Raw genomic sequence first — 21,603 nt, 5'->3', positions numbered from 1 at the left:
TTTAAAAAGTCTTTATGAAAAAATGTCCAAAGTCACACTTACTGCAAGAAAGTCCTGAAGTGGCCCCACGTTGGGCGCCAATTGTAACGGATTCGGTGCGACTTCCACTTTCTTGAAATGAAGACACAGTTCTTGATAAAATAACACAGGAAATTTATTTACACTATGTACAGGAAAGATCTTCAACAACTGCTAAATTATTCATCAGCAATTAAGCAATTATCACACAACACCGTAAACTCAACGTTTACACACGTATTTACTTCCAAATACGAAAACAACACAGCGAAATGCCTCGCTATAAACAGAGCAAATACACACGCTCAGTTCGAAATCCTCAATCGAAACTCTCCGTTTAACTATCGCTAACGGCTTTTATAAACATCCAAGAATTTTCCACAACATTCTTTCTGCTTCGAGAAATGCGTAGACCGTTATCAAATTTTATCAATGAAAATAAAAAGAATAGGGGGTTGTATACTTTAGCCATATGTTAAGGGGTTGTATATTCATTACGGGAAACTATTTACAGGTTACGTTACTACAATAATTACTATTTACAGGATTTGTAACAGTATGTTCTCTATACAAATCCAGTTTTCGTCGGATCAGGACCAAATGTGGCAGGGGTGTACTTGGGTACCCGAGAAGGAACGTAGGGGGTTTTTTCGAACGCCCCAAAAAAAAAAAAAAAACTTTCGAATTTTAATTTTAGGGCCTGAAAGTGGCATTAAATAGCTTTTTCTATGCGAAATAATTATCCGATAAGTCCGGTTTTAACGCCATTCGAAAGCCAGCGAAAAATAACCAAAGGGTGCATTTTTTCGACGGAGGAATCTTGTTTTGAAAAATATTTAATTCTCACGCAACGGGATGTTTGATTTTCACGGCGCCACCTGTTAATTTTAATTATAGTCTTACTAAAGTATTTATTACTCATGTAGCAAATCAGTAAATTATATGTATTTTGCTACGAAAATAGTTGAATTAATTAATTTAATATAAAAAAAAATTTGGTAATAAATAACTTCATTTAGTCATTAAAGTTTTTTTTTCTTTTTTTTTTCAAATATTTCTGTTTTGAAATATATTTAGTGTTCAATTGAAGACAAAATCTCCCCCCCCCCCTCCGACGATTAATTTTATGTTCCTCAATAAATATATCCTAACTGGTGTCCGATTTCTGAAGTTTGACAAGTATTCTAGATTTAATATTTCATGATGTCGTCAGTTCAATTTACAGTTATGGCAATACTAATTAACAGACTTCGTTGGAATTTCTTTTATGTACTATGCTCCTTGATTATTAGAAGACGCCTGGACCAATTAGGAAAATTCTTTTTCTATTTGAAACGGTTTACTTCTCCCGGTCATCTAATGGTCTTCAAGTCCGAGTATGAAAGATCCTGGAGAAATCGAGGGAACGCTTCAAATTTCATACTCGCGCTTTGTTGTTTGTAAATTCATAGCGTCTCACTTAGTGAAACGTTTCTTGTGTTTTTTTTTTTTTTTTTTGAGCAATCAAGATTGCCTATTGCTTTCACTTAACTGTTTTTGGCGTTCCTTTGATTTTTCCCACCAGCACCCTCTACCAGCACCATCGTCGACCGGGTCCTCACGATGCTGCTCCTATAGCGAAAGCCGTCTCAAGGTTGCATCCATGTCCTACACACACGCGCATATATACACAACTACACACACACATACACCTACACACATACACACACGCATACATACAGACACCTACACATACACGCATACATACAGACACCTACACATACACGCATACATACAGACACCTACATATACACACACACAAAAACACACACACACATACACACAACTACCCACACATTCATGCTTGCACACAGACACAAACACGTATGCCTACACACACATACACATACCCTCCGCCCACACACACACATTCATACACACAACTACCCACACACTTATGCCAGCACACAGACACAAACACACATGCCTACACACATACACACATACCCCCTGCACACAAACACACATACCCCTACACACAAACACACACGCCTACATACACACACTCGTGATTGCGAAAAACATAATTTGAATTTAAGAGGTCAAAATTCAAATTAATTTTTTTTATTTTTATTTATTTTTTTAATAGATAGGAGTGATCTAACTTAGGTCCCAAACCTTTTTGGGCAAAAAAATATTTACTAAAATGTTGGAATCCAGACTGAAAGTTTTCTCGACACTTTTTTGTACATATGATGCAATACTAATTAAAAATAAGACATGCCATACATAGTGCAATTCTTTTATTATACGAGTGTTTTTCACTATTCATTCTTCGTAAAACAAATAAAAAACAGCTCATCCTAATACTTTTTATCTTCCAAACTCAAATGAAATAGGATCCCTGACAAACCTCTTGACCGCCCGATTTCTGATGTAAAATATCGACTTGGAAAATATTACATAAGAATGGGTTTGACGCCCCCCCCCCCCCCCCGAAGTAAGGGTATGTTGGTATGTAGAGATTTCTCAAACCCCCTTCCCCTCGGGACTCGTAATTAATGAACGACCCCTAGAGTCCATGCGAGAAGTTTTTGTATCAACAATTTTGAAGCTTATACACAAAGACAATTTTCGCCAACTATTGACATTGCATCCTAATGCAAAAAAAAAAAAAACTGCAATGCCTACACACCAATGCCGTGCGTCACCTTTCTGCAAATCCACGCGTCAAAATGAGCTCCACACACGAAACCACCCATTCTCTAAACAATTACGTCGCGACGCTACGACACACGAAGGCATTAACAGCATTCATACCAAAAAGAGGGTCATAAATGCATGATCATCGGATTCCAGTATGTAAATAATGCAAGCGAAAAGAGCGGCTTGAGAAACAAAAAGTCTCTTACTTAAAAGGCAATTACTAGACAAACGACCAATTTCCTACTAGCGATAGTATGCTGATACAGACCGGACAAATCGTGACAGAATATAGTTAGTCGCGTTTGATGACCACGTATGCACCACACATGGATGGTACGTGCATGCTTGACTTGTTATGTCGTTGTAGATAATACAGGAAAATTAACCCATAGCGACAGATGGATTTTTGGATATATCTGGTCATATGTTTAATTTGTTAGTTGTGTCTTCGAACTTGGTAATGTGTAAATAATGTGAATATTTCATTCAGGATTCTATCAGAGCTAACTAAGACTACGTTAAGACATTTATCCCATGCTTAGAAGATTTATTCAGTCAGAGTCTCAGCTTTATTCAGTCTGAGGTATCGTTGATCCACAATTTCTCTATTTTTAATTACCCCATTCAATTTAATAGTAGGAGAAACTAGAGAGGTTTGACCCATAGGGAGACTTGACCCATGAGGATTATTTTTTGACCAATCGCACCACAGTATTTATTTTGCAGGGACAAGAAAGAAGCCGTTTCAGAACTATCAGTGATTTTCAAGAAATTTAGTAATCTATACAGCACCTTAAAAGTAAAGTTTGAAGATTTTGGAATTTTTTAGACTTGAACCTCCAGTTTTGGGGGAAATTAATTTGAAAGGTATGCATGTTTTAGTCACTTTTATAGCTATCTATTGATGTACAGTAGTTTTATGTAACTTTAATCTAAATTGCATGAAATTTAAGGTAAACAAAAGCTACCTAGGAAGCTTTGACCCCAGGCAAACTAGGGAGACTTTACCCAGAGACAAATTTGGTGTTTTGTTTAACTTGATGTTTTTTCAATGAATTTTTATTTTTTAATGGATAAAATATTGTGATTTAGGCCTAAAGATATGATTTTATGTAAGCAATAGCTTTAATAATATTGTGAATATGAAAGCCTGATTTTTTTAAATAAATAAATAATATGTAATATTTTGGTCTAAAAAAATTGTTTTTATTTGACAAATAACTAAAATACCAATGATCTTTGAGCCCAATGAGCAGGGCCCGATCAAGCCAAACTGGTGCCCAGGTCCTGAGTAGAATTTTGTGCCCCCCCCCCCCCCCCTCATGAGAAAATCCGCACAATTTTAAAGTCCATGTTTTATACTAGAAGCCTAATATACTAGAAACTACATTTTAAAGGAACATTACTACATTTAAAAGGAAACCTGGGATTTGAATACCAAACACTTGATAGTTACCAAACTAATCACAGTTAAAATTGTCTTTTAAGGCGAAAAAGAGTTAAAAAACAATTTAAAACGGAAAAAAAATCTTCCTAATTCTGACATCAAGCTTTAAAAAAGCTTCTTTCTGGCTTTAACAGAGGCAAATGTGTCGATCAAATTATTGAAATCTATGTTTGATGTCACAGAATTTTCAATTGTCAATAAGGAAAACGCCTGTAAATTATTCTGAGAAACGCAGCTTCTCAAATGGTTTTTTATTCTTTTCAAAAATGAAAAGGAACTTTCACTGGAACAGCTGCTGATAGGCAAGGTAAGAAGAAGCTGCAGGGGTGAATCCACATTCGGAAATGTATGTGTAATGTTTAGTGATCTTATCCTTTTAAATCATTCTCCAGGAGAAGGGTTATCTTTTGTAAAAATTTGAAAGTTTGTTAATTCTTCTGAAAAATGTTCATCTATGTCATCAGAGGAATTATTTTGAAATTCCAGAGCTAAGGGACAACAACATCTTTACGTGATATTTTTTTAACTTTATGAGTTTTTGAGTTGATTTTTAAAAAATTTTGAGCTCCCTCTCTCTTAAAGTTGAGAAAAAGTAAAATGAGCTTTTTTTTTAAAAAAGGAAGTAAGTGAATTTAGGCTAGGCTATTTTGGTGCCCCTAAATTTGTGGTGCCCAGGTCCGCGGATCCGCCGGACAGTGCGTTAATCAGGCCCTGCCAATGAGTTGCTACTTAGTAAAATAACTGAAATATTGCTTAGGTCTGATCTGATAAAGGTTTGAATTCGACTTCTACTTTGCTGTAGATATGGAGCAAGATTAATTTTAAAAATAAATGTAACACTTCACCTAAAGAATGAAGACTTTGTATACTCACTTCAAGTATCACTTATTAAAACAAAAAACACCTTCAAACCTGTGTTTTTACTTCCTTTTACAAAAAAGGAAGTATTGTATTCGCGAAAAAATTTTCACTCAAAAATCGCCCTTAATTTCCATTTTGCTCACCCCCAAATGAATGTTGAGTTTTTTTTTCGATTCGACCACATGCGGAAAAGTGCCTAAGAATGTATAGACACGCGAAATATCCATTTTGACCATCACCGAGGTAATTACAACGACTTTTCTCGTGACGTCTGTATGTATGTGCGTATGTGTGTATGTGCGTATGTGCGTATGTGCGTATGTGCGTATGTATCTCGCATAACTCAAAAATGGTATGTCCTAGAAAGTTGAAATTTGGTACATAGACTCGTAGTGGGGTCTAGTTGTGCACCTCCCCTTTTGGTTGCTTTCGGATGTTCCTAAGGGGGTCTTTTGCACCTTTTTGGGGGGAAATCATTGTTAATATCAATGCAAACTTAAGTGGTGTTATAATTTGGTAAACACTTGGTGACGTATCGCCAAGCTTTTGGTCGCCAAGTTTTTTCGCCAACTTGGCGACGATTTTTTTTTTTTTTATTTTTAATCTGGTTTCAATTTGGCCACTGTTGGTGATATTTAGAGAGTAAACTATTGAATCATATTAAAACTGCCAATAATGAGAAAATGACATTAAATTGGAGTAAAAGGAAGTCATGTGATGCACACATCAGCTCGTTTATTTCAATATCTATGAGTCTTTCTGCTGATAGGGAGTAAGATATTTTTTTTTTCTTCATTTATCAAACTTCATGCAAAGAGTGACCATTTTGTATATGTACTTCAAGTATCACTTATTTAAACAAAAATCATCGTCAAACCTGCGTTTTTGATTTCAATATCTATGAGTTTTCTTACATTCATGAGGAGGGTCAAATATCCTAAGTGTTGGGTCAAGTCTCTAGCTCTAGGGACACTTGACCCATATGCAGACTTGAGGAATATAATTTTTTGGGCCATTTCTACTTAGAATTATATTTTTATTTTTAGCCATAATAATGTGCACAATGGCAACCTATTTATGTATATTTTTTATTTCGTTCTAACTGTTCTACAAAAAAAAAAAAAAAAAAAAAGAATGTAAAAAACCAAAAACTGTGTCAATTCTCCCTAGATTCCCTTATGTGTTATTGCCAGTGTTAGAAATAAGAGATTTTGAGGCGTGTTTTGTGACCTAAAACTTTAGTTTGACTCTTATTAGCAATTTAATGCTCCAAATTAAACCCACAACTGACAAGAAGAGTAATTTTCTACAAGAGTATAAGATCTTAAGAGTCTAAATAAGTAATTTTAAAGTGCAATCAATTTTGTGTTTGCAAAAAATAATTTTATTCTGTATACATATTTGTCATATTTGTGTTTAAAAACTTTTTTTTTTAATTTCATTGCATTGCAAGAATTTTTTAAATAACTTGTTTACTATATCGCATAGAATATTTCAATGTGGGACGAGACATTTAAACAGCTTCAAATTGGCATTCAAGAGTAAAACTCCAAAAAGTTACTTCAAAATTGTTGGATAATACAATTGCTCTGCATATTGTTCCCAACTTATTTTGCGAAATAGAAGTCAAATTTAACCAAATGTTAAGAATACATCAGCAGCAGTTTGGTTACATTTCCTAGTTAGTTCTCATTTAGTTCCAATTAAGTTAGTCTCTACAACAGTTTCCATGCCATAATAAGTAATTAGCTCAAATCGTGTTCCACGAACCTCAGAGAGTAGTATATTGAGAAATAGTGGCGGACACATCCGTAAAAATAGCTTTCTTTTCCTATAATAGTGGACGTGAAGCTAACTTTACAGACCGGATTTGGTTGGTACAAAGTCGCTAAACTATTCTCATCTTTCGAGTCTTTTCAAATGCTCGATATTTTTAAAGTTTTCTACATTCATAAAAGCGAAATAAGCTTATCAAATACCTTAATACTACGTCACTTTAGATAGGGGAATGTGGGGCAAAGTGAAATAGCGAGGTAAAGTGATATGGTGAAACAATAACTCTACTTTTACCCCTACCTACCTAACTTTTAATACTTTAGTTTTAATATATTAGTTTTCGATATAAAAGAACCAAGTATTGAATTCAATACCAACAATAGGGAAATGTTGGAGAGAATTAAACGTTTTTTTTTTCTTTTTCAGCGGAAACCAAATATGCAAGCTTTTACATTAAAGCTAAAGAACAATACATTACAAAAATGGAAAAATTATAGAAAATTAAAAATTTGTAATTACTACCCTTCCTAGGGCAACTTCATGATATGCATTAAAAAGCGAATTTTGCATGAAAAAAATAACAAAATATCATAAATATTAAACAGCAAATATTTTTCATGCATCTTATTTTTCCCTTTCCAATCGTAATAGGTGAGCCAGCTATAAACATAAAAATAATAAGAGTACCAAATTACAAAATATGTAGAAATTCGCTCAAGCAGGTAGAACAACACTGGAATTCAATATGAAAATAATTAAATACACCAGAATCTCTCGTGCTTATGTTCAGCACGATGGAAATCAATGTTTCTCAATTATTACAACAAAAACCCAACGATCCAGAACGCAAAGCCCAGAAACTGGTTTAGACCGTTTCTCAAATGCAAGCATGCGGCCTCTTTCCAATAAAGCAGAGAATCTAAGTTAAGACACCTTATCAATACCTTTACGGATTAGCAATGGTCATTACCTTCTTAGCGCTGTAATTCTGACTTCTTCCACCAGAATTTGTGTAGTATAAATAGAACTCTTCTTTTGCTTTTTAGCTGGATGCATTTTGAAATGGACACAATAAATATCTTGACCATTTCTTCTACTCAGAATATTTCAAAATGGTTCTTTGATTTGAATTGACGCTTACATTTTTCATGTGATATGTTGTTCATGCCGATAAACATTTTATTTTTCCGAATAAACTTAATTGAATCGATTTCCAGTTGGTATCTTAAAAACTCACGAACACATTACATGTTGAAATAGTTCACAACTACTATCTTTTTGTTGATATAGCTATAAATTTTTGAGCACGAAACAACAAAAAGAAAAACGGAACCAACTCAACCCAACCAGCAGGGCTTGTAAAAATAAACAAGAAGTTCCGTCCAGAACTAAACGAGCCTACTTTCCCGTATGCCCATATCTACTTTCTAGTATTTGATCAATATTCTCAAAAATAGCTGAAATCGCAAATTGTTTCAAACATATTTTTTAAATATTTTAAGCCGACTTCTAGGAATAAAATATGCCTCACTCATCTAAAGAATTAGATGCGTAAAAAATAAATAAATAAATAAACGAACAAATAAAATAGCAGCACCTTTTAAACAAAGCAGCTAATACACTCTTTTTCCATTGAAAAAAAAATTCTTTATCCTCTTTCAAAAAGAAAAAAAAATAATTAAAATTAATTCGGAACTCCAGCGCTCGAATACGCTACCTTGCGGTGATTTATAAAACTGCGAATGCAACTAAAACATTGCCACGTTGCGCTCCACGTGTATCTGTTGACGGAAACGCGGTCAGTTTGTTCTGAGTAACTCATTCAACATGTCTAAGAACGCCTTCAACAACAGAAATTAATTCGTCCCTTAGTAGTATTCTCGAGCTTCTCAAAATAATGTTAGTTTTCCTTATTTCTTTCAAAAAAGTATTAAATGGTGGAAGCGTAAACAAGAAAACTCTGGATTAACAAAATTGGATAACGTTATACCAGGTAAAATTTTTTATTGTTTTGTATGAATTTGTAAGAATATGAGTTTTTTTTTAATCTTAAATTAATTTAACTAATCATATTTTACAGCAGCATTTAGTTGGAATGGACAGTATGCAAAATATTTTTTTGAATTTATTATCGTAGAACAAAATGAAAAATGTTTAACCGAGAAAGAATTTACTTTATTCCTTTTATTCTCAGCTGAAAGGTTTCGCCAAATTTGTTTAGGGTTATAGTTTTGGAATTGTGCGAGCAAAGTAGCCTTGGCGAGATTTCGCGTTTTTAGTTAAACCATTTTTAATTTTTATCATGAGTGGAATAAAATGATAGTAAGATTACAGAATTCGATAAGTAAAAAGAAATAATGGTCAATCAACTGAAAAGAAAACTACCACCATATATAAACTGTGAGTACACATTTTATTTATTTTGTTCTGAGTGAATTTGAATAAATATCAGTTTTTCAATTCGATGAAAAAAAAAACGAACTTAACAACATTGACTGGACACTTTTCCTTAACCTAATTCCACATAAATGATTTAAATAACCTTTGTTACTACAGTATCCTACTGAAATAGAAAGTATGCAAATAAATTTTCTTGAAAATATTTATCGCAGAACAGATTGAAAAATCCAGAAAGAACGTTAAGAATTTGAACAATAAAAAATAAAAGTTCGCCAAAAATATGTTTATAGGGTTATGGTTTTAAAATTGTGTGAAAGAATAATATATCTTGACAAGATTTCGCATATCAGGTAAATCATTTCCATGACGAATGAATTAAATGCATGATTTCTTTAGATATCCAGTCATATAGTCATAGAAATAAATTATCTAGTGTTAAACGTTACTCTTGACAGTCTGCCACGTATGTGCACTATGTGACAAAAATGTCAACAAATGCCGGAAATGTCACGAAACTGAACTTAATATGTACTAATGTATAGAAAAAACGGTACAAAATGAAAATGCCGTTCGAAGCGAACCAAAAATTTATGAATTCCGAATTCAACATCGTGAAAATGGCTGCTTCAGAACAACTTACTGTGTGTTCTGCATTAATTGTTTACTTTCGTAATACTTTTTGGTTTCTAATCTCTTTCTATATGGGTCAGAATAACCAAAAGACTTTGAAAAATCTTTTCAAATGAATAAAGCGAAAAAATCATACATAACAACAAAAATCACAACACTTTTAGCATTTTCTTCGTTACCACGTGCGTTTGTTTTAGTTTTTAATTCCGCCATTAGACAGTGACTGCAGTGCCCCCTATAGTTCGTTGGAGTTGCGAATAAGCTCATTAAAATAAATACATCATATTTATAAAAAAAAAAGTTTGTTTTTTCCCCTGTTGCCAAAAAATAATTTTTTAAATGAATTAATGTACTTTTTAAAATAAATAAAAACAATAAAATGTCAACGTAAGGAAATAATTTTCATTGTCAAAAAAAAAAAAAAAAACGCCTGCGCATATCTTTATGTAGAAACATAAAGGACTCCGCGTTTATCCGCCGAAAACTGAATACATAAATCAAAGCTTTAGAGTAAAAATAAAAACAAATCATATAATTAATAATTATTTGTCAGTAAAAACCTGACTTCGGAGTCGTAGTCAATCTCATTTTGGGACAAAAGAGTCAGATTCGGGAGCCGAAGGTTTTTAAGTCTGAGACTTGGAGTTGGAATCGGTGATTTTCCCTTTTAAAGTCCCAACTCTGCCAATGTTTGCGGAGTCGGAATTATTTTAGGATAAAAGAGTTGGAGTCGGAACCGAATATTCAAGAGTCGGAGTCAGTCATTTTTTCTCCGTGTATGAATTTTTGCCAAAGCTACGGAGTCGAAGTCGTGGAGTCGGAGTCCGACTAACTTTCAGGAACAGGAGTCGGAATCGGAGTCAGGTGTGCCGAAACTGTCGGAGTCGACAAAAGTCGTTTGAAGTAAATCCGCCTTTAAGTTCGGAATATGTAAGAAATTATATGCTCCACGTGGTTATATTGCGTAAAACTTGACAGGGATCCCAAGATTAATAACTCGGGATCTCCATAATTGCGCAATGGGGCTTTACACGAATGCCTACTGCGCAGATGCATGAGAGCGCCTGGGTCATGTGGCTATAGGCAGTTAGGAAGGCATGACTGCAAAAAAATCTCCTGACCGAATAGCGGGATAAATTTATGGCATATCTCTTGACCGCTATTCGGGAAAAAGGGCAAATTGGCTGTCTATCACGTATACTGTTTCCGTGTGTAGAAAATAAATTAGTTTGTGTGTGTTGTGAATGAACATAGTCTCTTCAATTCTCTCCCTCTCCAAAAGTTGATACATGGAAAATGTGACAAAGAAGAAGGGGCGAAAATCCTCTTCAGAATATACAATCTACATTGACCTCTAGTTTTCCCGTACGCGCTAATGTTAAGGGATTTGAACTGTTCAAAATTGAGCGCTAAATTGTTCAAATCAAAAAAATATTTTCTATCCATGCTCTCCATCAAAAGCTTTTTCTTACAAAGTGTTTTGAAGCAAATTCGCCTCTAAGTTCGAGATTGCCTTGAATTTCCCCGTAGGCGCTAATGTTAAGTTTTTTTGAACTGTTCAAAATTGAACGACAAATTGTTGAAATAAAAAAGTGAAATACGAGAATGAGGTGTCCTCGCCAAGATCTTTCGAACAAACAAAAAATTTGTTCGAATCGGATTATTCACTCAAAAGTTATTTTGGGGGAGGGAGACAGACAGACAGACCGCCAGACATTTTCCCCCATCTCAATATCGTTCTTTCCAATTTTTAATTTTTCGATATTTATTTAATTATTTTATTTATTTATGACTTTTTTTTCGTTTTTCGCGATATTTTAAGATGCATTAAGCCTTCTTTCCTGCTTTTTTCTTCTTTCTCTTACTTTTAGTGGGAAAGTAGGCTAAAAACTGAGCGTATGTACTTATTAGGGATGTGTCGTTCATGAACGAACGAATCAAAAAGAACGAATCCTGAAAATGAACGGATTCGTTCTTTCTTTTAAAAAATGAACGACCGTGCTTTTGAACGGTGAGCGGTTTGGAACATTGTATTGATGCACTTGTGATAAAATAGAATTTTTTTAAAAAAATACATTAATCTTCAAATTTTTAACTCTCAATCAATCTCAAATTTCCTTTTTCTCAGTGCAGTACATTACGTAGTACGATACAAAGGTTCGGGAACAAGTTGTATAAAACCTCACCCTGAATAGTTCACATCACCGTAGCACATCCACCTTCAAAATAGTCACCTTCAGCGACTATACACTTCTGCCAACATTCGCATAACTTTTGGAAGCACCCCTGGAAGAAATTTTTTGCAACCTTCTGTAATGCCTCACGTGATGCAGCTTTAAATTCATCTGAAGAAAGAAAGTGGCGTCCCTGCAAATGTTTTTTAACTGCTGGGAAAAGGTAAAAGTCACACGGTGCAAAGTCCGACAAAACGTGGTGTTATTTGTTTGACATACAATCGAAAGCGTGCATCTTCAACATGGAAGCTAAATTCTTCACCATGCTGAAGTTAAAGCTGCATCGCAAGAGACATCTTTATCTTTTGCGAAAAATGGCTTCCAGGAGTGCTTCCGAAGATTGTACGAACGTACACAGAAGTACATAGTCGCTCAAGGTAACTATTTTGAAGGTGCAAGTGCTTCGGTGATGTGAACTATTCAATGTAAGGTTTTATATAACTTGTCCCTGAATTTTTGGATCTTACTACGTATATGCATTCAAACTTTTTTAAATTCTGCTTTATTCATCATTTAATCGTTGCAGTTCATTTGCAATTTTCCAATGTATCCATTAGTAAGGTTTTGTGTAACTTGTTTGGGGTACTAACAAAATGTTTCGACATGCCACTTCCTGTCCCATGCACCTGCTAAAGCACTTCTCACGTTTTCTGTCGCCAAAATTACTTTTAAAAATAATTTTTATCAATTTTCTAGCGATCCTTTTGTCCTACCATCCCTATCAACTACTATCTATACTGTTTTGGATTTATTTTAACTTGCTTGGTGGCTTCCAAGTCGCTTATTTTACAATAAGGGTTATTACTGTCTAATTTTCCCCCCATTTGATTTTTACTTTCTTCTATATTTAATATATAGAAGAAAGTATTGGATTCGTGCAAATTTTCGAATTTCGAATTTTGACGGATTCGAACGTTTTGAGGTGTGCTGAGTCCATTTCGACTATTTTTGGAAAATGTCTGTCTGTCTGTGTGTGTGTGTATGTGTGTGTGTGTATGTGTGTGTGTATGTGTGTGTGTATGTGTGTCACGTCTGTGTGTGACCAGTTTTTTGTGGCCGCTCTACAGCAAAAACTACCGCATGAAATCAAACGAAACTTGGTACACATGTGTGCCGCTATGTGAACTTGTGCCCATTGGTTTTTGGCGCGAATTCCTCCAAGGGGGGTGGAGCAATGGGACGTTTTTTGAGTTACGCGTGATTGCTATTCCTCAGGAAGTAACTGGCGGAATCAAATAAAATTTGGTCCATATGTTGCCATTAACAGGAACAGGTGCTGATTCAATTTTGGTGTCAATAACTCAAACGGGGGTTGAGCTATAGAACGTTTTTTATCGTCAATTGTGACTGCTGTATCTCAAGAAATAATGAACGGAATGAAAGAAAAATTTATCGGCAAGTAGCCCTTAGTAGGTATAAGAGCTGATTTTGTTTTGGTGTCAACAGCTAAAAAGGGGGTAGCGCAATCGCCCGTTCTTTTTTTCCATTGTGAGTGCCCTATCTCAAGAAGTAATGCTACGTTCTGGTTGAAATTTGGAATATATGTCAATCCATATGTAAACAGGCTTTGGTTCAATTTTGGCGCCAATCGCGCCAAGAGGTGCTGATTTATTTTTATTATCATTATTTTTTAGCGAATAAAAATAGTTTTATTAATGCAACAATAAGAAAGATAAATCGTAATAGATTGTCGTCTGCGTATTTCTCGTGATTTTAATTGTATGGAAATGATCGGAAATATTATCTCAATGATTTAAAATTTTTAACTGTTGCCATCTTATGTTTGTTAACAAATAAAATATTTGTAATTAATTCAAGCAAGGCTTTTAAAATAACTTTCAATTTTCGCTCTTTGCTTTGCTTTTGCAATAATTCAGACATTGGGATGATGGTCAAGTTTTTGCATGTGTAATTTCGTTTTTGTTGGGAATATTGCTTCCTCGTCAAGCATGGGGAGGGATCAGAAAAAAAAAAGAAAAATATAGAAGAAAGTTTCGTAATGGCCACAACATACTAGTTTTTTTCTGTTCTCATCGATAACTTCCTAATGTTTAAGGACAGTCTTTATTTTTAAATTAAGTTGACCGGTACTCCGGCTAAGCTACCGATACATTTGTTGTTACTTTTTTCGTTATACATAGTCCATTGGTAATACAAGTGATGTAGCTGGAAAAATTTAATAACTTAATTTTTTGACATGCTAAAATGGAACCTGCGATTTTTGAACTTTAAAACATATCTTACCATTCGATAACTGAGAAATATCTTACAAAATGAACTATAATTGATTAATACATCAAAACCTGAAGTTTTTTATTCATTTTTTGCATAGGCATTTTTTCTTACTTTTAGATCATTCTAGTTATTTTTCCTTCAAAGAATATTACTGATCTCATGAAATATTTCGAATGTACGTGAGTATGTCGTGCAGAGCAATCACCTGCAACTGCTTTAAATGAGCGAAGTCGTTCAAATGAACGAGTTGAATGAACGGATCAAAAGAATGAACGATCCTCGAATCATTAAAGAGAACGACATTGCCCACCTCTGCTACCTTTGTATGTAACTATGTATGTATGTCCGAGTTACTTCTCCCGAACGAGAGTGAACTGACCATCGAATCAGGTATCAATGGATTCGTAATCGTCCCGTCTTTATGTATGGCTATTTAACATAATTCTCCGATAATAATTAGCAGAGATAGCAATTAAAAACTATACTAATTGTGACACTTAAATTTCGTCATAAAATCCTTATTTTTCGAATGCTTTCCTCCACATTCAAATTATTATTCAGTGTTTCATCTCAACTTTCCGCAACAATGCTTTTATTAAATTTATAGCGTGAAGAAAATCATTGAGACGAAAGATCAGTTGCCATTTTTTTGTCTCGAATATGAGCTAATAAAATTCTGGGTTTTGTTTTAAAGGCTTCTCCTGTGATCGGGTGATTTAAAATGTTTACTTTTTGGTTATTTTTCCGAAATCTGCTGCGAAATTTTACTGATTCTTTTTTTTTTGTTCAAGCCTGATTGTTGAACACGCGTCACTTGACATAACTTTTATTTTCGATTTGGACCGTGCAAAGCCGAGCGACGTAGCCAATACTTTTATTAAAATTTGTAGCTTGAAGAAAATCATGAAATGAAAAATCTGTTGCTATTTTTTTATATGCGAATATGAACAAATAAAATTGCCGCCTGCCTTGTCTAGTGGTCAGAGATGTCTGGGGCTGCGACAGGAAAGTCCAGGTTCAAATCTCGGCTCGGGCATGGACGTATAGTTTCTCTCTCCTGTCCTTGTCCTTCCTTTGTGTGAATGTGTTGTTATGCTGTGAATGGTTGCCTACCCTATAAACTGGTCCTTATGGCATGTGTGTACTGTAGAAGTCGGACTTCACACCAAATTGCGGTACAGTTGGAAAAGTGAAGCAGCACACCTCAAATTACCAGCTAGCTGCCACATGACAACAACAACAAATAAAATTCTGGTTTTTGTTTTGAGGCTTTTCCTGCAATTGGGGGATTTAAAATGTTTCGTTTAAAATATTTTTCTGCCATCTGCCGCAAAATGTTACTGGTTTTTTTTTTTTTTTTTTTTTTTTTTTTCGTTCAAGCCTGATTGTTGAACACGTGTCACTCGACGTTCCTTTTATTTTCGAGGTTGACCGTGCAAAGCCGAGTGACGCAGCTAGTAGTTACAAGAAAACTGACTGTTACTCTTTGTGACCGTACTTATTAGCCTAGTAACGTAAAAACGTTTTCTGCTTTGCAATAGAAGTTTCTTGCAACTCCGAAGCACATGTGCACAGTATAAGGCTGATTGCATCATTTATCGCTATGAATGAATAGAAAAGATAATGCAATAAAATTAAATCAATCGGAAGAACAATTTCCCAAAAGCATTCAAAAATAAGGGAATAATAATAAAAAATATTAAAAAAAAGAAAGTGCACCAATAGAAAGTCTAACCATAAAAAGACATTACCATAACCAGATTTCATCCAAAAAGCATTACCACAAAGTGATATGAAGAATACAAGATTCAACATAAAATTAGATGGAACAGATGAATAGCACAAATAACATTGTGCAACATGAAAACTGTCCTTTGGATAGAAATATAAGTACTATGTGATAACGAATCTGTAATTGTTTTGTATTTACCTCGTACCATCACCCCCCCCCACCCCAAAAAAAGAAAAACATTCCACTTGTTGCGGTTTTTTTTTTTTTTTTTTTTTTTTTTTTTGAGAAACTTCTATTGGCTTCCAAACAGTGTCGTCGAAGAAAAAACTTCATTCCTGGCACCAAAGAATGACCTGAATACTCGTGAATATATTTGTGGCCATGTGAAATAGTTTCCATGCGTATGTGGCAAAAGTGAAATAAAGATTGACTATCATTTGCGTAGACTCTCTGGTACTGCTGCTCATGGCCAATAGAATTGCATATGAAATGACAAAAAAAGACGTGCAATTGTAACTCTACAGCACTTCAATTCAAAATACAACGGGATCCCAGCAGATGTGTCGGAACTACTGCCAGCAAATTTCTACATCCTCCTACATCGGGTCCTGGTCAGAAGCAGAAAAGAATGCCTGGTTGGCACTCAACTCATTGTGCACTTCTGATATGACAAGTAGGTTTCTTTTCTCTCAACAGCGGCCATTCTCTCAGACCATTTTGTTTTGTGAATCAAGCACATTTTGCCATACCAAATTGCTTTTACCTAAAAGGCAGAAGCAAAAAAGTTGAACTTTGAAAAGTAGTAAATTAACAACAATAGCCACATCAGAAGATGAATCATCTGGTAAGATCTGTTAAGGCAACACCGGGAATTGAATGAAAATATGCGATGAGGAAGATTTCAATAATCAAAAGGGAGGAGGGGACATCATTTCCCGATTTACGAGGGATGTCTAGACGTCTTCATTCGGTCGTTCGCGCTTGCTCGTAAATTCCGTTTACAACTCCCTTTCTCGGAAAGCAGAGTGACCGTTTGGGGCAGTCAGAGAACATTCTGTGATCATATGAGCTCCAGGTTTCTTTTACGTGCGTATAATGCTGCTACCTCGAAACTTTAATGGTTAGGGTCGACCAACTGCTCCTGCGTATTTGTTAAAACTGTACTATGCTACGAACTGAAAAGAGTAGAGATGCTGTAATTAAGTATACTGAAACCCATTTGTTCGTTAGATAAATATTACTGAAGTTATTCTTTTGGGGCAATTCCAGGGTAACAGACGTATCAGTTGCTGAACAAAGCACCATGAAAAGATTCAAAATATATTAGGTCCTTGTTTCATTGTATGAACTCTATGAAGAACATCGACTGTACATCTATTAAATTTTGAAGCTTTCCAGAAGCAATACTTATTGAATATTTTTGGCTCAGTAATGGACGTATTTTATTAGATACGCTACTGAATTTTAACCTCTAAGAAATTAGTTACATGCTGCCGTAGGCAGGTAAATGGTAATTTACCTGCTGTTAAAGTTTTTTTTTTTTCTTTTAATGGAAAAAGATGTATTAGATGCTTTGTGGTGCTTCTATTTTAGCTGTTCGTTTATATATTTATTTATTTATTACGCATCTAATTATATAGATGAGTGAGGCATATTTTATTCCTAGAAATCAGTTTAAAATATTTAAAAATTATGTTTGAAATAATTTGCGATTTTTAGCTATTTTTGAGAATATTGATCAGATACTAGAAAGTAGATATGGGTAGGCTATACGGAAAAGTAGGCTCGTTTAGTTCTAGACAGATCTTCTTGTTAATTATATAAGATTGCTTATTAGCTTCAGAAGCTCAAAACTTTTTTATGCATTGAAAAAGAGGTTCTTCATCCAGCCATTTGAATGCAACATTTTTGCAGATTTGTGCTTTCATAACTTAAATTTTACAATGAATTGTTCATACAAATATTAACGCTTTGTTTTCTTACTTTAATGAAGGGAAACCAATGCGGGATTTTTTTTACCCGTGATCTTTGTTTTACAGCTTTTGCATTCTAAACATTAAACTGAAATGAAATTTTATATCGCAATATTGTAGCTAATACTTACAAGTGGGATATGCTGGATGGATTAGCCAAATAACTAGGCATTTTAAAAAATAGATTTCATACTCAAGCGGTAACATATACATAAATAGTTCCCTAATTTAGAAAATGATTAAATTGTATCTTCTGAAGCCCTGAGGGTCCATATGAGGAGGCAAGTAGGGGCTCAAGACCCCCCCCCCACACACACACACTTATAAATTAGAACTTTCTTGCTTTTAGTACCTTTACTTTGCAAAAATGTTAAAACATTTCTTCTCCAATCATAAATGAATAAGTTATTAAAAATTTCAAATTTTAATAACTGTAATCTGTACTGAAATTGGTTTCCATGGGGAAAATATCTTGCAAAACCACGGGGAAAATATCTTAACCCCTTCCCCTTTCCCCTCCTTAAAATTTTGCAAAAATGTTGCATTGTTGGTTTCACTTCATTAAAGTAAGAAAACAAAGTGTTAACATTTGTATGAACAATTCATTGTAAAATTCAAGTTATGAAAGCACAAATCTGCAAAAATGTTGCATTCAAATGGCTGGATGAAGAACCTCTTTTTCAATGCATAAAAAAGTTTTGAGCTTCTGAAGCTAAAAAGCAATCTTACATAATTTACCCATGCAGTGGCGTAGCTAGACCCGACTTTCGGGGGGGGGGGTTACTTCTTTTATATATATATATATATATATATATATATATATATATATATATATATATATATATATATATATATATATATATATATATATATATATATATATATACATTATATATATATATATATATATATATATATATATATATATATATATATATATATATATATATATATATATATATATATAATCGCTTGGAATTTTTTCCTTTTCTTCTTTCTCTTCTCTCTTCTTTTTCTCTTTTTTTTTTTTGAGACTAACTTTTCGGGGGGGGGGGGGTTTTGTCCCCAAACCCCCCCCCCCCTTAGCTACGCCCCTGTACCCATGTCTGAAGCACTTAATTAGCCTCATTCAAGCCAATGACTTCTCTCGTAAAATCATCATGACTTCTCTCGTAATTTCACTGATTTCAATGTTCAACCAATCAATTCTTACTGCCAATTAAACTACATTTATTTTATCGTTTGCCTATAACGTTATTATCAGATCTTATTTTAATAGAACTAAAAAGAAAAGAAGGAAAAGAGAATTCCCATCTAAACAGCAGGAGCGTGCAAAACAGCACCTGTTAAGCGAACCCTGTTGGTGCTGGATGTCGTGCCATGGAAATGGCGGTCAACAGATTGCTCATAAGCTAAGCGCTGCCATTATTTTACGACGCTCGGGACCTTTATTTATTTTTATTTTTTTCCATCCCTCCCTTTTGGTCCATTTCAATGAGATCTCACGCGTGCCGGCTCCCGCAAAAATTATGAATACACGAATGTTACACGAATGAAAGACAGCAATGCTGACTGCTGAATGAGAACCGTTCGGTGTAGTGATGAGACAGACCGAGTTATAGCAATTTGTTAATAGGGAGATGACGTTTTCAAAATGGCGTGATAAACAAATTTCGTTGCTCACTGTCGAAAAAAAAAAGCGTTCAATCATAGCTGCAAAAATTTCTTTATTTATTTATTTATTTACTTTTTTCCATATTTTTTTATTTTATTGTTTTTCAAGCTAAACGTTGGATGGCCAGCTCGTTATTATGCTAATGAACTCCATTTTTCTCAATTAATTTAGCCACTCTGGAGGTTTGACTGGAAGAAATGCTTTACCAAGCCCCAGATCTGTACATTTTGCACACTCTCCCCACAAAATATCAGCAGGGCCTCTAACTGTCTACTGGATTTCTATGACATTAATGATCGCAAGCCCTTTTAGTGGTGAGGGCCCTATCGCATCGTGGGGTCTAAGGGTACATAGATACGGGCCTGGTTTTACCCAAATAGTGTTCAAAAAATGCATACATTCTTTGAATGTTCATTAGTAGTCACACTTTTTGTCCTTTTTTTTTCCTAGTATGAATATTCTGTCATACAGAGACCTTGAAAAGAAGAGAAATATTTCTGTGAACCTAAAACTTTGATATAAGATTTTCACTCAAAATTTAACTTGCTGAAGTGTGCTTTTGTTACTCATAGAGAATGGAACTTGCTTTAATACTCCTGGATAATGTTTTGAAATGGAAGCTACAGCTTTATATCCATCATACCGTTTTGCTTGAGATTATTTTTTAAGGCAATGAGACACTAGCTAAAACGCTCCAACTTACTGGGCTATGCTGGGAAAAATCTTACTACTATTATATATGCGAAAGTTTGTCTGTATGGATGTATGGATGTATGGATGTTTGTTACTCTTTCACGCAAAAACTACTGAATGGATTTTGATGAAACTTTACAGTAATATAGCTTATGCATCAGAATAACACATAGGGTAGTTTTCGTCCCGTTATGGGGGACAAAACCCCCTTAGGGGGCAATAAAACACAATTTTCGTATAAATTCTCTAATATGGGGATGAAAAAATACTTGCACATATTAACGTTATATGTCCATCGAAAGCTCTGATTTTTCTGCTGAAGATGGCACCTGTTCGAAATTTCTAAGTAGAGTAAAAAACGAGTTCTAAGCTTTTTAGTTCCATGATCGAAGGCTTTCCTCAACTCAATACAATATTTAGTGTATCATCTGAACTCCCTGTCGATAGCGACTATTGTTGTATTGTTGACTATCTTTGCTTTTCGTGACTGCTCAAGGCTTTTCTCAAGTCAAATCTTGAAGTAAGATTTTTGCACAAGATCGGCAAATAATACATGGATTTGGCTAATTATTTTCCATTTTAATGCAACTTTGAGGCAATTAATGGGGTTTTTTTTATTTATTTGTGTTGACTGGGTATTTAATCGATGAGCAGGAATCTAGCTTAACGTTTTTTGTGGAATCATTTCAGTAGCTAGGGCATAAAGCATTTTTTTCAACTGTCGCTGTTTTTGAAGCTAAAGACTACGCAATACTGTTTCTCAATTTTCACCATGTAATCAAATATTGCCATTTCTTTAATATTTCTTTCTTTAAATTTGTTAACACGTAAAATAATTCCCCAACTAAATGAAGCAAATCCATAAACAGCACAAAAACTTCCATTAATTTGTCTTTGCACACAATTTCAAACAATTGCCAAATTTTTACTATTTATTGGAAACATTTCGGGTAGCATCATTTTATAATCACCAGAAGTATCTCTGTATTTGGCGACTATCTCTTCGATGAAAATTAGTAACACACAGTTTTACAAAGTAGGGAGGAGGAGCCTCATTTGAGGTATCCCAAAACGATTAATGCAAATTTAATAACATTTTAAATCGCAGTAAGGGATTACGGGCAGCTACACTTTTTAAAAGTTTGTACTTAAATAGCAATATAGAAAAGGTTTTAGACTATGTTAAAAAAGAAAAAAAAAGATAAATCTTTTTAACCAAGTGAAGTTTAATTTTATATTTTGGA

At 34.3% G+C, this 21,603-nt stretch overlaps 1 protein-coding gene across 1 annotated transcript in view; it reads left to right on the top strand.

Moving 5' to 3' along the window:
- The window catches only part of LOC129225530 (protein spitz-like), a 244,122-nt gene that overhangs the window by 79,935 nt on the left and 142,584 nt on the right, over positions 1-21,603 (top strand). The window lies entirely within an intron of this gene.

This window comes from Uloborus diversus, chromosome 7 (genome assembly GCF_026930045.1).
Source record: "Uloborus diversus isolate 005 chromosome 7, Udiv.v.3.1, whole genome shotgun sequence".
NCBI lineage: Eukaryota > Metazoa > Arthropoda > Arachnida > Araneae > Uloboridae > Uloborus > Uloborus diversus.
Note: the sequence above shows the minus strand (reverse complement) of the source record. Positions and strands in the feature narration are given on the sequence as shown.